The following is a 17,917-nucleotide window of genomic DNA, read 5'->3' on the forward strand; positions in this document are numbered from 1 at the left end:
TCCAGGGTGCTGGGCTATTCTGAGTGCCTTGTTCTGAGTGCCTAGTTATCCCTTCAGTCAGTGAGAAGACATCCTGCCATAACATGCAGTACTCCCTCTTCTGCACCTGAGGTACACCTGCAGCTGCCTTGCCTAACAAAGGATGCACAAGACGTGGCATATCTCTGGTACAAGTACAATGGAATATCTACGTGTACTAATGGGATTACGCGTTGAAAATGCCTACTGTATTACAAGTACTCAAGGTTATTCTACAGTTGGCATACTTCTGCTTCAGCTATGTTCATACGCCATGGATTGGAGTACTGTCTGCAGTGAAAGTTTTTACAGTGCCCTTTTTTGCGTTAGAGGTGTTACATGTAGAGTTCTTGGGCGAGGGCACCTGTAACAGACAATTTACTGCATTTAGATGATGCCAGAATGAGATTTTCACTCTGCAGCGGAGTGTGCGCTGATATGAAGCTTCCTGGCAGATTGAAACTGTGTGCCGGACCGAGACTCGAACTCGGGAACTTTGCCTTTTGCGGGCAAGTGCTCTACCAACTGAGCTACCCAAGCATGACCCACGCCCCGTCCTCACACCTTTACTTCTGCCAGTGCCTCGTCTCCTACCTTCCAAACTTTCCAGAAGCTCTCCTGCGAACCTTGCAGAACTAGCACTCCTGGAAGAAAGGATATTGCGGAGACGTGGTTTAGCCACAACCTGGGGGACGTTTCCAGACAAGTACGACTTTAGCCAAGTTTCGCCCTATGTTAATGGAAGGTGTGATATGCTCTTTAGAAGGATCTGTGTTGAGAAATGATTTGTCCTTTTTTGGACTAGTTACTTAATAAGTTGTGAGTTTGCATATATTTTTCACTATGTGGTTGTGCCTCCACATATAGAAATGTAGTACCCTAGTGCCCTGAGCACACAGTAATATTTTTAGGAGTTTAAATATTGCTTTCAAAAAATGTTCTATTGTTCAGTTTCTATGGTAAGTTGTAAAAATATAAAATCTTTTCTTCACTGGGATATAGGTGATGTGATGAATATTTTTTGATGATGTTATTGGATGCATTAATATTTGTGAAGGAAACTGATATATCTGAAGACGTGTGGTGAGAGAAACAGTTGTTAGGCAACAGTATGTGTGTTTCCTATGGCAGCACTGTGAAGTCACAGTCAGCAGTAGATGGCTGCAGTGTGCAGTCGGCGGGGTTTCATTGAGTATACAGTGTAATGCATGGGCGCATTTTTGGAACTATGCGAGTTACAGATGTATTACGAGGATGACTGATGATTCAGAACAACAGCATACAGACATTAAAAAGGTTTTATAGTGAAGAACAAGGTATTGCTTGATGAGATAAAAAGTTTGTTTTTATAGGCTTGTATTGTTGGTCCACTGCATCCTCGTCACAGTCGAGTTTTTGATAATTATTCTATTGATTGATCTATTGAGTTAATGTACTGTATCATGGAAGTTATTAGGATTGAACGAATTTTTATTTTGAATCTATAATTTTTTTGATGAATTCCTTACTAACTGATATTACGAAGTTTAAAGGTTGAGTCATATGTTTCAGTGGCTTTCGTTGTCAAGATTATGAATCAAATTTCCCTGGGCTAACTGTAGTTATTTTCAGCAGTATTTTTTAGCTCTTGCTGAATCTTGCTGTGTTGCTGTTTCTCTCAGTGCTTAATTTTGCAGGCGAGATTCATAGTACGTGATCGTTTCGTTTCCTTTGCACAACGTAGTCTCTGTCAGTTTCTTAAAGAGGTCGACATTACAGTTTGTTTTTACGGAGTTGCGTTTTTTTTTTTTTTTTTTCAAACAGCTAGCACTGACCTACTATTGGTTTGCTTATTTATTTGCTTATGAATGACATCATTTTTCACACACAAGGATTCCTTTCAATTTCATGTAAGTGATGTAGCACATTTGGGTTGTCGGTTCATATTTCCATGATTTTATTTGCGATAATACATACACACACAGACACACGAGTAAATGCTACTGACAAGGAATACTGTAGAAGACGGATGGGTATCTCTGAGATATGAAATAGTGATGGCCGCAGAGGATCAAATTGTTAAAAGGACGAGAGCTACTAGAAATTCTTGGTAACTCAATATATAATGAATTTCATTGGTGAAAGGAGAAAATATAAAAATTCAGTAAATGAAGCAGGCGAAAACGATTGCTGTTGTTGTTGTTGTTGTGGTCTTCAGTCCTGAGACTGGTTTGATGCAGTTCTCCATGCTACTCTATCCTGTGCAAGCTTCATTATCTCCTAGTACTTACTGCAACCTACATCATTCTGAATCTGTTTAGTGTATTCATCTCTTGGTCTCCCTCTACGATTTTTACCCTCCCGCTGCCCTCCAATACCAAGTTGGTGATCCTTTGATGCCTCAGAACATGTCCTACCAACCGATATCTTTTTCTAGTCAAGTTGTGCCACAAACTTCTCTTCTCCCCAATCCTATTCAATACATCCTCATTACTTATATGATCTGTCCATTAATCTTCAACATTCTTCTGTAGCACCACATTTCGAAAGCTTTTATTCTCTTCTTTTCCAAACTAGTTATCGTCCATACATGGCTACTACGCTCTACACAAATACTTACATAAACAACTTCCTAACACTTAAATCTAAACTCGATGTTAACAAATTTCTTTTCTTCAGAAATTCCTTCCTTGCCATTGCCAGTCTATATTTTATATCCTTTCTACTTCGACCATCATCAGTTATTTTGCTCCCCAAATAGCGAAACTCCTTTGCTACTGAAAGTGTCTCAGTTCCTAATCTAATTCCTTGAGCATCACCCGACTTAACTCGACTAAATTCCATTATCCTCGTTTTGCTTTTGTTGATGTTCATCTTATATCCTCCTTTCAAGACACTATCCATTCCGTTCAACTGCTCTTCTAAGTCCTTTACAGTCTCTGACAGAATTACAGTCTCATCGGCGAACCTCAAGGTTTTTGTTTCTTCTCCATGGATTTTAATACCTACTCCAAATTTTTCTTTTGCTTCCTTTACTGCTTTCTCAATATACAGATTGAATAACATCGGGGAGAGGCTACAACTCTGTTTCACTCCCTTCCCAACCACTGCTTCCCTTTCATGTCCATCGACTCTTATAACTGCCATCTGGTTTCTGTAGAAATTGTAAATAGCCTTTCGCTCCCTGTATTTTACCCATGCCACTTTCAGAATTTGAAAGAGAGTATTTCAGTCAACATTGTCAAAAGCTTTCTCTAAGTCTACAAATGCTAGAAACGTAGGTTTGCCTTTCCTTAATCTAGCTTCTAAGATAAGTCGTAGGGTAAGTATTGCCTCACGTGTTCCAATATTTCTACGGAATCCAAACTGAACTTCCCCGGCGTCGGCTTCTACCAGTTTTTTCATTCGTCTGTAAAGAATTCGCGTTAGTATTTTGCATCCGTGACTTATTAAATTGATTGTTCGGTAATTTTCACATCTGTCAGCACCTGCTTTCTTCGGGATTGGTATTATTATATTCTCCTTGAAGTCTGAGGGTATTTCGTCTGTCTCATACATCTTGCTCACCCGATGGTAGAGTTTTGTCAGGACTGGCTCTGTCAAGGCCGTCAGTAGTTTTGATGGAATGTTGTCTACTCCGGGAGCCTTGTTTCGACTCAGGTCTTTCAGTTCTCTGTCAAACTCTTCACGCAAGAGCTCTCGATATTCGTACAGGTCGTTCTCTTTTCTCCAAAGGTCTCTTTCATTTTCCTGTAGGCAGTATCTATCTTACCCCTCGTGAGATAAGCCTCTACTTCCTTACATCTGTCCTCTAGCCGTGCCTGCTTTGCCATTTTGCACTTCCTCTCGATCTCATTTTTGAGGCCTTTGTATTCCTTTTTGCGTGCAGAATTTACTGCATTTTTATATTTTGTCCTTTCATCAATTAAATTCAGTATCTCTTCTGTTACCCAAGGATTCCTACTAGCTCTCGTCCTTTTACCTACTTGATCCTCTGCTGCCTTCACTATTTCAACTCTCAAAGCTACCCATTCTTCTTCTACTGTACCTCGTTCCCCTGTTCTTCTGAATCTTCCCTAATGCTCTCCGTGAAACTCTGTGCAACCTCTGGGTCTTTCAGCTTATCCAGATCCCATGTCCTTAAATTCCCACCTTTATGCAGTTTCTTCCGTTTTAATCTACAGTTCATAACCAATAGATTGTGGTCAGAGTCCACATCTGCCCCTGGAAATGTCTTACAGTTTAAAACCTGGTTCCTAAATCTCGGTCTTACCATTAAACAATCTATCTGAAACCTGTCAGTATCTCCAAGCTTTTTCTATGTATACAGCCTTCTTTCATGATTCTTAACCCATGTGTTAGCTATGATTAAGTAATGCTCTGTGCAAAATTCTACCAGGCGGCTTCCTCTTTCATTTCTTAGCCCCAATCCATATTCAACTACTACGTCTCCTTCTCTCCCTTTTCCTATTCTTGAATTCCAGTTACCGATGACTATTAAATTTTCGTCTCCCTTCACTACCTGAATAATTTCTTTTATCTCATTATACATTTCATCAATTTCTTCGTCATCTGCAGAGCTAGTTGGCATATAAACTTGTACTACTGTAGTAGGCGTGGGCTTCGTGTCTATCGTGGCCACAATAATGCGTTCACTATGCTGTTTGTAGTAGCTTACCCGTACTCCTATTTTTTTTATTCATTATTAAACCTACTCCTGCATTACCCCTTTTTGATTTTGTATTTATAGCCCTGTATTCACCCGACCAAAAGTCTTGAGACGGAAGATGGGGAATCGATATATGATGGTGACTGAGGGTGAACTTCAACAAGGTCACCATATGGCTAGCGAGATTTCAGCGGGTGGCAGCACGTGCATCATGCGACTGTTCAGGGGTGAGACAGGCACACCCTGGCAAAAGGAGGTGGATGGGACTGTGTGTGATATTACACCTACCAACCACCATGATGGGAGTTACTATGTTGAATGTGACACAGCCGCAGCTGTACTGGCCAGGCGAACCTCTAGAGATGTTTTACAAGCAAAACCTTACCTTCTTTAAGGACAGCTGGACCATTATTTAATTCAGATGATAGCAGCAGAGCAGGGGCAGATCAATTCAGAGCAATTGTTGCTACATTTGGGACGATACTGGAAAGGTATACGCCAGGAGACCAAGACCTTGAGTGTCGCAGTTCCTAGCGCCAAGGTGACTCTGAGTTTGCTTTGTCTATTTCTGATTTATCTGAAACGACGAGCCACGCGAAAATCCAATCCAGGGGTAACTCAAGTTCTCATTGACTAGATCCCCTTGGCGAGGGATGGAAGATAATTTACATAGTTGTAGATTAATCAGCAATTTTATAGCAGTTAGGAGTAGCTAATTTAGTATTACATACTTGCTTTACACATTGAGGGTGAAGGTAATAACAGTAAAGAAGAGGATGGGAGCAAGAACTGAGGGACTGAGTCTCATCCTACTTCTGAACTGAACTCACTCAGTCTTGGAGCAAAAGTTATGTCTTTAGCAAAAGCAATCAGCAGCAGAGAGAATGTCACCGTGGAGAGTCGCTCTAACAGCAACAGGCACGCGAGTGCGCTGCAAGCCGTGGACAGCCGAATGCAGCAGTAAACTGTACCGCACAGTGGTAACCGCTTAGCGAGTGGGGCAATGTCACTGAGTCAGGGCAAGAGGTTGATATGGGCGACGTGACCGTGTGTGGGGTTTCAGAATTCACGCTACAGGCATATAAATATGTCTGTATTTAGAGACAGGGACACTTCTCGCCCCTGGAGATCTGCAGAACCAACACAAAACCAGAGCTACACCAGATAGCTAGATAATTTGGCATCACCAGCAAAAGCCGTGCATTCCAAAACGGGCTGTCCGTGCTTGCTGCCACCTATGCTGCTTTCTAAGATTTGACACCGCAAAGTCAGCCACCGTCCGTCTCCCTGCCAGAGGGCAACGAGGCATATCTCGCACACAGCCATCTATACACGCTGCTGCGGTGACGCGTTCGGAGCGAGGAACTGCCAGGGCGTCACACAGTGCGGCAGTAACAACTGCAGTGGCCTCTGAAGAGTACCGTACTACCACGGACTTGTCGTCAGCTCTGCAAATCGCCAGATCAGCATACAGACAAGAAGCCGCTGCCCATACGTCAGCACCCCCCAGGGACAACAGAGAGAGATGTTTTTGCCTCACTGAGTAGTGACATGGCATGTTGCTGTTTATTCACAATTGTTAAGGCTTTCGTGTCCACTTGTTGACAAACTGACTACTGGCTTCTGTCTCGGGTTCTTCGGCCGACGTTCATCTAATGATATTTCTGACGTTTCGCCAGCACGAGTGGCTGGCATCGTGAAAGCTTCACCCTCCATTGCCGGTGGTGAACTGGAGCCGAGCTCGCGGCCGCAGACTACACTCCTGGAAATGGAAAAAAGAACACATTGACACCGGTGTGTCAGACCCACCATACTTGCTCCGGACACTGCGAGAGGGCTGTACAAGCAATGATCACACGCACGGCACAGCGGACACACCAAGAACCGCGGTGTTGGCCGTCGAATGGCGCTAGCTGCGCAGCATTTGTGCACCGCCGCCGTCAGTGTCAGCCAGTTTGCCGTGGCATGCAGAGCTCCATCGCAGTCTTTAACACTGGTAGCATGCCGCGACAGCGTGGACGTGAACCGTATGTGCAGTTGACGGACTTTGAGCGAGGCCGTATAGTGGGCATGCGGGAGGCCGGGTGGACGTACTGCCGAATTGCTCAACACGTGGGGCGTGAGGTCTCCACAGTACATCGATGTTGTCGCCAGTGGTCGGCGGAAGGTGCACGTGCCCGTCGACCTGGAACCGGACCGCAGCGACGCCAAGACCGTAGGATCCTACGCAGTGCCGTTGGGGACCGCACCGCCACTTCCCAGCAAATTAGGGACACTGTTGCTCCTGGGGTATCGGCGACGACCATTCGCAACCGTCTCCATGAAGCTGGGCTACGGTCTCGCACATCGTTAGGCCGTCTTCCGCTCACGCCCCAACATCGTGCAGCCCGCCTCCAGTGGTGTCGCGACAGGCGTGAATGGAGGGACGAATGGAGACGTGTCGTCTTCAGCGATGAGAGTCGCTTCTGCCTTGGTGCCAATGATGGTCGTATGCGTGTTTGGCACCGTGCAGGTGAGCGCCACAATCAGGACTGCATACGACCGAGGCACACAGGGCCAACAGCCGGCATCATGGTGTGGGGAGCGATCTCCTACACTGGCCGTACACCTCTGGTGATCGTCGAGGGGACACTGAATAGTGCACGGTACATCCAAACCATCATCGAACCCATCGTTCTACCATTCCTAGACCGGCAAGGGAACTTGCTGTTCCAACAGGACAATGCACGTCCGCATGTATCCCGTGCCACCCAACGTGCTCTAGAAGGTGTAAGTCAACTACCCTGGCCAGCAAGATCTCCGGATCTGTCCCCCATTGAGCATGTGTGGGACTGGATGAAGCGTCGTCTCACGCGGTCTGCACGTCCAGAACGAACGCTGGTCCAACTGAGGCGCCAGGTGGAAATGGCATGGCAAGCCGTTCCACAGGACTACATCTAGCATCTCTATGATCGTCTCCATGGGAGAATAGCAGCCTGCACTGCTGCGAAATGTGGATATACACTGTACTAGTGCCGACATTGTGCATGCTCTGTTGCCTGTGTCTATGTGCCTGTGGTTCTGTCAGTGTGATCATGTGATGTATCTGACCCCAGGAATGTGTCAATAAAGTTTCCCCTTCCTGGGACAATGAATTCACGGTGTTCTTATTTCAATTCCCAGGAGTGTATATGTACCTGGCGCGCCAACGTCCGAGGACTTATCCGCGGTCATTTCCGGTGCGGTTCTCCTCTTGCTACCTGCGACGGTCGTTCGCTACAGTACGGGAAGCCAGGATACGTTCACCTTAAGGCTTTCCTCTTTCTTGTTCAGACTGTTCGCGTGTTTTTGTATTTCTACAGCTTCTCTGAACAATCGCGTGTGATAGTGCTTCTCCACAGCCAGAACTTCCGTGTCGGCGAATTCTATTACGTGGTCGGACTCATTCAGTGCGTGCTCTGCCACGGCCGAATTCTCCACCTGCCCCAACCTGCAATGTCGCTTATGCTCTTTGATACTGGCGGCTCACATATTCGTCCTGCTCTCGTTACGAGCGTACTAATCATGCCTCTTTTCTGGCTCGGGTGGTGGTTTGACAATTTGTGCAGGTATCGGTCCGTGTGTGTCGGTTTTCGTTTCACGCTGTGTCCCAGGTTTTCGCCGTCCCTTGTGACCAGCACATCTAGAAATGGCAGTTTCTTGTCCTTTTCTACTTCCATGGTGAATGTTATGTTGGCAAGGAGGCTGTTCAAGTGCCTTAGGAAGTCACCGAGCTGTTCTTCACCATGGCTCCACACCATGAAAGTATCATCGACGTACTGTACCATACCTTAGGTTTGAAAGTAGCCTAGTCCAGTGCCTGTGCTTCGAATTGTTCCATGAAGAGGTTGGCCACCACTGGACTGAGAGGACTACCCATGGCGACGCCTTCCAGCTGTTTGTAGAAATCGTCATTCCACGTGAAATAGCTCGTAGTGAGACACGCATAGAAGAGCTTTTTGACGTCTCGCAGGAAAAAGGAGCCGAAGTGCTCCAGAGCGTCACTGAGTGGCACTTTCGTAAATAACGAAACAACATCATAGCTGACTAGGATGTCGTTTGGTGGAAGTTTCAGTACCTTCAGCTTCTCAATGAAATGTAAGGAGTCCTTAATGTATTTGTCGGTCTTCCCCGACGAAACTTCAGTTCTACGGAATGGATAGTGTCTTGAAAGGAGGGTATAAGATGAACATCAACAAAAGCAAAATGAGGATAATGGAATGTTGTCGAACTAAGTCGGGTGATGCTGAGGGAATTAGATTAGGAAATGAGACACTTTAAGTAGTAAAGGAGTTTTGCTATTTGGGGAGCAAAATAACTGATGATGGTCGAAGTAGAGAGGATATAAAATGTAGACTGGCAATGGCAAGGAAAGCGTTTCTGAAGAAGAGAAATTTGTTAACATCGAGTATAGATTTAAGTGTCAGGAAGTCGTTTCTGAAAGTATTTGTATGGAGTGTAGCCATGTATGGAAGTGAAACATGGACAATAAATAGTTTGGACAAGAAAAGAATAGAAGCTTTCGAAATGTGGTGCTACAGAAGAATGCTGAAGATTAGATGGGTAGATCACATAACTAATGAGGAGGTATTGAATAGGATTGGGGAGAAGAGAAATTTGTGGCACAACTTGACAAGAAGAAGGGACCGGTTGGTAGCACATGTTCTGGGTCATCGGGGGATCACCAATTTAGTACTGGAGGGCAGCGTGGAGGGTAAAAATCGTAGAGGGAGACCAAGAGATGAATACACTAAGCAGATTCAGAAGGATGTAGGTTGCAATATGTACTGGGAGATGAAGAAGCTTGCACAGGATAGAGTATCATGGAGAGCTGCATCAAACCAGTCTCAGGACTGAAGACCACAACAACATCTTCCGTCAGAAGTAGCACCCCTTCCTTTCCCGCTTGCAAAATTTTCCATCTGTCGCTACCTTCACCAGATAAGTGTGAACCATGTAGCACCTAAACACTGCATGATTGCTTGCTACCAGCATCTTTAATGAAACATACAACGGTGCACTATCTGGCGCTGCACAAACCGCATCACCATGGTAGTAGAACTGCGAGTTCTGGCTGCTTGGCTCCACTACTAAGAATTATTCTGACACTTATTCTCCTGGTGCTTCTCTCAACCCCTTCAGACACAGCTAGGTAATAGCAAGACTTGTCTTAACTGCCCACGTAGCGCTTGAGCAACGGCATACAAAAGTTTGTTAACTTCAGTTTTGCATTCTAGATAGTATCCCCTAATAACTGCAATACACTTGATATCGTCGTTAATGCGTAGAATGACACTCCATGATTATTTCACTTGCCTCCGCTAACACCCTTGTGGGCTCTGCAGTTTTGTTCAATGTGCTTAGGTCAGCTTCATTTGCTGTTCCAAAGATGGTCTCCAGTATCCTGTCACCACCTCTATCCGTCCACTTTTATTCTCCCGGACTTGTGTGGTACCACTCCGGTGACCTGTTGCATCTCCTCCTGTAATCTTGCGCGTGTCCCGAGCAGCTTCCTGTGCTCGTTCAAGCCGTGTGTCATCCATCTGGTACCATCTGCTAACTGTTCTACCCCTGAGAACACGTCCTTTAGCCTTCTAATTTCGTTTCACAATTTCCACACTTCAAATATTAAACTTAATGATATTGTGCGACTGGATAACACCAGAACCCCTTTGTCGCGTAGATGATCTTTCAGTCACCGAATCCATCCCTGGTGAAGAGATACAGCACTTCTAAAATTAGCATTCTTCTTTTCCGGCCCTTCTTCCATAAAGAAACCTTAGGACAGAGATCAGTATCACTCCTCCCCCCCTCCCTCCTCAGATGCCTGCTGTCACTGAACAATATCGATAGGTCCTACACTAACACAAATATATGACCTTGTTCTGAACGCCGTTATTGTTCTGAAGCGTACACAGAAGCACCATGTCCAGAAATGACAAAATCGCAGTGCACATCACTCATTTCCTTGGCTTCAACGCATTCCGAGTTTGAGGAGTTCCTTGCCTGTTTCCTTGCTCTCATTAATGCCTCCCGTAGAATTACGTCTGGTGCACCCTTGGGCGTCGTACGCACCCAACATGCTTAATTGCTGACCTCATTGGCAGCTGCAGATTTACAATTGTGGTGTGGTTTTAGCTACTAGCACCATATTACAAATTTGTCGTTTTTTCTTTCAGAGTATATGGGCTCACCAATGTCACTCATTGGTCTACTTTATACTGATATTATGGTCCCACTCGCTTCACTGCCTCTTCCTGCTTCTTCAGTGCCCTGGAATTTGCTCGCTGGACCTTCCTCCACACTTCCCTTATCGTTCTTCCAAACACTCGCTCTGACTCCCCCTTCCTGCAGCCTTTCTGGCTAACCGTGTCGAATGGCGACGGCATCTTCTTTCCATGAACCACATTACTGGCTGAAAACCTGTGCTACTGTAACATTTGGGGTTGTAAACACTGAAGCCTGAATAGAGTGCATTCGTGTAATAACTAAGCTTCTTTCCAATCGTCAAATGAACTTTTCCTGTCCTTGCGTTAGTCTTTGGGTAAAGTGGACTAGTTCTCAACTTTTTTACTTTTAAAGATCGACACAGCCCACTCTTCAGGTCTGACATGAATTTCACTCCTTGGCCCGTGATTATTGTCTCCAACGCCCAAAACTTCAGTATCCGTCTATTAAAACAACGCCTGAGTAACTGTGATTGCTTGTTGGTCTGTGGTCTGTTATGTTCAGCACAACACCTGCTGGTGTTTTGTTTCATGGGCCTAACACGTCCATCCAAATAAAACTAAATGGTTCCACTGCTTATGGAAGTCTCTGTAACAGTACTTGCTTCTGGTTTAAATTCGTTCGCTATGCACAATACACAAAATTACTGACGTACTGATGGGCATTATTTTTCCTTCCTTTCCACCATTACTTGTCGACCAGTCTCTGATTAGTCGTCCTGCATCCCGCATGGCCCAATATGGTGTATCATGCATATCAAATAGTACTTCTTGCTTCAACTCGGCTGGAGCCACCAATTGTGATTCTGATTTTGTTTCTCTACAGAATGATCTGTCATGCAAGCTAAACTGTTGTGGCTTGCCATACTCCCTTGCCACGTGCTATTCGTCGGTACTCTGTGACCCTTTCCATTCCCCAAGGTCTTGATCTAGTTCTTGTACCACTACTATTTTTCTGCTTAACCTGTCCACATTTCCGTGCTTTTCCTCTGGTTTGTGGGTTACTTCGTACTCAGATTAATTATTTTTAATGTCCATCTCGTCAAAGTACTAGATGGATCCTTCAAATGTAGTAACCACTTCAAAGCAACATGGTGTGTCACGACTTTGACTTCCTACCAGACATGTAACACCGGCAGTATGTTACTGCATACATCAAGCTAAGCATTGCCCACTCTGAAGTAAAGTAAGCACTCCCTGCTGTGTACAACGGTCTTTATGCAAAGGCAATAAACGTTGCTGACCATCGACTTAGTAGTACAGAACGCATTCAGAGACAGGATGCGACACATCACGCGATAATGTGCACTCCTTCTGAAAGTCTGGAAACACTGGTATGGACTCGACGTTAACACTCCCTTCAGTTGGACAACTGCTGCCTGATATTCCTCCGACCACAAAAATTTAAAACCCGTCTTCAATAACTATGTTGGCTGTCTTCTAGTATCATCAGACCTCTTCACGAACTTCCTATAATAATTTGCAAGACACAGAAACGATTGTCAACTCGCTGGTTGTTCCTGGTACAGGAAAATCTTGGACTGCTTGCACTACTCTAGGACCAGTTCCTATAACATCCTTTCTAATCACGTGACACTTCTCTGTACTTAGCGTGAAAGGAGTTGCTCACAATCTCTTGAACATTTCCCTCATTCGCTGCCTATGCTCCCGCATATTCCTTGAAAAGATGGTTATATCACAGAAATAGACAAGACGCAGTTTTAATCATTTAGTCCGTCCGTCCAGAGAATGTTGGAATGCATTTCTTAATCCAAAAGGTATCCTTCTATACAGATTGCGTCATCAGGGTGCTGAAAACGCCGTTTCCGAATTATGTTCCTGAGCAGCTTATAATTGACGCTATGCACTCCTCAAAACCAATATCGATAAGTAGTGCCTTTGGCCTAGATTATCTATAACGTTCAGAACTAGGTAGGTAGGCAGGCATCTGTCGTGGTCTTACTATTTAAATGGGGGTAGTCACAACATAAGCAATACTTATTCGAGCCATCCATAGATATATGTTTCTGTAATGGGTATAAGTGCATTTAAATTCTTATTGCTACGGGTCGAGCCATCTCTGGTGTAATGTATGTTACCAGTATCAGTTACATGATTGTACAAGGTCTAAGATTATAATAATAAATGAATACATTCATAAGTTGATGTCGCCTTCCTCCCCCCCCCTCCCTCTCCTCGCCCTCCCTTCTCCTCTCCTACTGATGCATTATGCAGTCGAAACTGGTACAGTGGATAAATGAGTTTGGAGATACTGACTGAGATTAACGTCATAGTAAACGTGGCTATCTGGATGAGGATTTGGATTGCCGTCCTACTGAACACAAGTGCGAAACCTTTCTTACAACTGCATTAACTACCTCGATGAATAAACTGCTTAGAGTACAAACCATGGCATCACATAGAAGGCCAAAACATTGGAATCTTTGCTCATTGCCAAGATAAGAATTTTATAAGTCTTTGTTATTTAGTACTTACTTGATACACAACGTTGGTAAACAATGTCGGAAATCTGTCTCTATAAGTAAGCATCACGTTGCCGTACTTGAAAGGAAAATGCTTTATTATCAATGAAATGAAATATAGTGTTTGAAGTAGTAGTGCCATCGATACCGAAGGAGGAACAAAAGAAAATTTTCTTTAGAATCTCATCGATGACGAGGTCATTACAGACGAAGTACCGTAACGACATAAACCGTATAGCGATTCGGAAGGAAATTCGTCTTTGATTTCTTCATAGTCTCCGTTTCGGCATTCGCCATAAAGTGATATAGAGATGATTCGAGACAAATACTCTGTAAGAGGGAGAAAGGAGGGAATGGAATTAGCAGTAAAATTTTTGAAGCAAACACATAGTATTTGGCTGAAGTGATTTGAGGGTGATGCATAGGTCTAGAGGGTTTCACGGTGTTCTCTAACCAAGCATCCCCTAAAGCATATCCGGTGTATTAACCTCTGCTGCAAGTCATTTAGCAGACAATAAATTAGCATTAGCATGTCAACTGCTTGGAATTCTATGTGTGTTCTCTCCATCGACTCGAACATGTGTGGAAAAAAGTGTTGCTGTGTCTGCTTGTTGTTGTTGTTGTTGTTGTCTTCAGTCTTGAGACCGGTTTGATGCAGCTCTCCATGAGACTCTATCCTGTGCAAGCTTCTTCATCTCCCAGTACCTACTGCAACCTACATCCTTCTGAATCTGCTTAGTGTATTCATCTCTTGGTCTCCCTCTACGATTTTTACCCTCCACGCTGCCCTCCAATGCTAAATTTGTGATCCCTTGATGCCTCAAAACATGTCCTACCAACCGATCCCTTCTTCTAGTCAAGTTGTGCCACAAACTTCTCTTCTCCCCAATCCTCTTCAATACCTCCTCATTAGTTACGTGATCTATCCACCTTATCTTAAGCATTCTTCTGTAGCACCACATTTCGAAAGCTTCTATTCTCTTCTTGTCCAAACTATTTATTGTCCATGTTTCACTTCCATACATGGCTACACTCCAAAAAAATACTCTCTGAAATGACTTCCTGATACGTAAATCTATATTCGATGTTAACAAATTTCTCTTCTTCAGAAACGCTTTCCTTACCATTGCCAGTCTACATTTTATATCCTCTCTACTTCGACCATCATCAGTTATTTTACTTCCTAAATAGCAACACTCCTTTACTACTTTAAGTGTCTCATTTCCTAATCTAATTCCCTCAGCATCACACGATTTAATTTGAATACATTCCATTATCCTCGTTTTGCTTTTGCTGATGTTCATCTTATATCTTCCTTTCAAGACACTGTCCATTCCGTTCAACTGCTCTTCCAAGTCCTTTGCCGTCTCTCACAGAATTACAATGTCATCGGCGAACCTCAAAGTTTTTACTTCTTCTCCATGAATTTTAATACCTACTCCAAATTTTTCTTTTGTTTCCCTTACTGCTCGCTCAATATACAGATTGGATAACATCGGGGAGAGGCTACAACTCTGTCTCACTCCCTTCCCAACCACTGCTTCCCTTTCATGTCCCTCGACTCTTATAACTGCCATCTGGTTTCTGTAGAAATTGTAAATAGCCTTTCGCTCCCTGTATTTTACCTCTGCCACTTTCAGAATTTGAAAGAGAGTATTCCAGTCAACATTGTCAAAAGCTTTCTCTAAGTCTACAAATGCTAGAAACGTAGGTTTGCTTTTTCTTAATCTTTCTTCTAAGATAAGTCGTAAGGTCAGTATTGCCTCACGTGTTCCAACATTTCTATGGAATCCAAACTGATCCTCCCCGAGGTCCGCATCTACCAGTTTTTCCATTCGCCTGTAAATAATTCGCGTTAGTATTTTACAGCTGTGACTTATTAAACTGCACTTGCTTTCTTTGGGATTGGAATTATTATATTCTTCTTCAAGTCTGAGGGTATTTCGCCTGTCTCATACATCTTGCTCACCAGCTGGTAGAGTTTTGTCGTGACTGGTTCTCCCAAGGCCGTCAGTAGTTCTAACGAAATGTTGTCTACTCCGGGAGCCTTGTTTCGACTCAGGTCTTTCAGTGCTCTGTCAAACTCTTCACGCAGTATCTTATCTCCCATTTCGTCTTCATCTACATCCTCTTCCATTTTCATAATATTGTCCTGAAGTACATCGCCCTTGTATAAACCTTCTATATACTCCTTCCACCTTTCTGCCTTCCCTTCTTTGCTTAGAACTGGGTTGCCATCTGAGCTCTTGATATTCATACACGTGGTTCTCTTCTCTCCAAAGGTCTCTTTAATTTTCCTGTAGGAAGTATCTATCTGACCCATAGTGAGATAAGCATCTACATCCTTACATTTGTCCTCTAGCCATCCCTGCTTAGCCATTTTGCACTTCCTGTCGATCTCAGTTTAGCGACGTTTGTATTCCTTTTTGCCTGCTTCATTTACTGCATTTTTATATTTTCTCCTTTCATCAATTAAATTCAATATTTCTTCTGTTACCCAAGGATTTCTACTAGCCCTCGTCTTTTTACCTACTTGATCCTCTGCTGCCTTCACTACTTCATCCCTCAGAGCTACCCATTCTTATTCTACTGTGTTTCTTTCCCCCATTCCTGTCTATTGTTACCTTATGCTCTCCTTGAAACTCTGCACAACCTCTGGTTCTTTCAGCTTATCCAGATCCCATGTCCTTAAATTCCCACCTTTTTGCAGTTTCTTCAGTTTTAATCTACAGGTCATAACCAATAGATTGTGGTCAGAGTTCACATCTGCCCCTGGAAATGTCCTACAATTGAAAACCTGATTCCTAAATCTGTGACTTACCATTATATAATCTATCTGATACCTTTTAGTATCTCCAGGATTCTTCCATCTATACAACCTTCTTTTATGATTCTTGAACCAAGTGTTAGCTATGATTAAGTTATGCTCTGTGCAGAATTCTACCAGACAGCTTCCTCTTTCATTTCTTAGCACCATTCCATAATCACCTATTATGTTTCCTTCTCTCCCTTTTCCTACTGACGAATTCCAGTCACCCATGACTATTAAATTTTCGTCTCCCTTCACTACCTGAATAATTTCTTTTATCTCATTATACATTTCATCAATTTCTTCGTCATCTGCAGAGCTAGTTGGCATATAAACTTGTACTACTGTGGTAGGCATGGGGTTTGTGTCTATCTTGGCCACAATAATGCGTTCACTGCTGTTTGTAGTAGCTTACCCGCACTCCTATTGTTTTATTCATTATTAAACTTACTCCTGCATTACCCCTATTTGATTTTGTACTTATAACCCTGTATTCACCTGACCAAAAGTCTTGTTCCTCCTGCCACCGAACTTCACTAATTCCCACTAACTTTAACCTATCCATTTCCCTTTTTAAGTTTTCTAACCTACCTGCCCGATTAAGGGATCTGACATTCCACGATCCGAGCCGTAGAACTCCAGTTTTCTTTCTCCTGATAACGACGTCCTCCTGAGTAGTCCCCGCCCGGAGATCCGAATGGGGGACTATTTTACCTCCGGAATATTTTACCCAAGAGGACGCCATCATCATTTAATCATACAGTAAAGCTGCATGCCCTCCGGAAAAATTACGGCTTTAGTTTCCCCTTGCTTTGAGCCGTTCGCAGTACCAGCACAGCAAGGCCGTTTTGGTTAATGTTGCAAGGCCAGATCAGTCAATCATCCAGACTGTTGCCCCTGCAACTACTGAAATGGCCGATGCCCCTCTTCAGGAACCACATGTTTGTCTGGCCTCTCAACAGATACCCCTCCGTTGTGGTTGCACCTACGGTACGGCCATCTGTATCGCTGAGGCACGCAAGCCTCTCCACCAACGGCAAGGTCCATGGTTCATGGGGGGCTGGGTCTGCTTATGAATATGTAAATTTCCTTGTAAGTTGGATCGGAAGTAAATGATTTTTTACCTCACAACCTGTGTGTTCTTTTCTCTCATCCCTGCTCCCGCTGTGACAGTGTAGAGTTTTTAACAACATGCTATGTCTGTGGTTTTCTTCAAGAAAACGGAGACATAATTTTTGACATGTCTGTTATATATCTTTGGTCATGTGCCTCCTGCTCCCATAACCCAATTTGTGCTGCATTATAGGCGTAATTGCACGCAACCATTATATATATTTTGTTATCTTCCATCTTAAACTTCACTTCCTTAATAGCACTCATCTTCAGCAAAAACTGATATAATTTGAGACAGTGCTCCCCCACCACCACCACCACCAGCGGCAGCTTGATGGGTAAATCCAGTGACAGTCGCTAGGAAAAATGCAGCCTGTGCTATCCTGGGAAGCATCTATCTCGGGGCTAGAGCCACACCGCAGCTATGCGTCTTCGCGCCAGCAACGGTGCCTAGGTGAATTACATGTTTCGGCAGGAATTTATTAGGTATAATGTGTGAAGGAGATGTCGCCGCTTCATCATTGCGGGTCCCGAATTGACACCTAAGTGTCGTTTGGCATTTGATGGCGGCGGAGGCCGTGGGGTCGGGCGTCAAGTGGGA

This window comes from Schistocerca gregaria, chromosome 5 (genome assembly GCF_023897955.1).
Source record: "Schistocerca gregaria isolate iqSchGreg1 chromosome 5, iqSchGreg1.2, whole genome shotgun sequence".
NCBI lineage: Eukaryota > Metazoa > Arthropoda > Insecta > Orthoptera > Acrididae > Schistocerca > Schistocerca gregaria.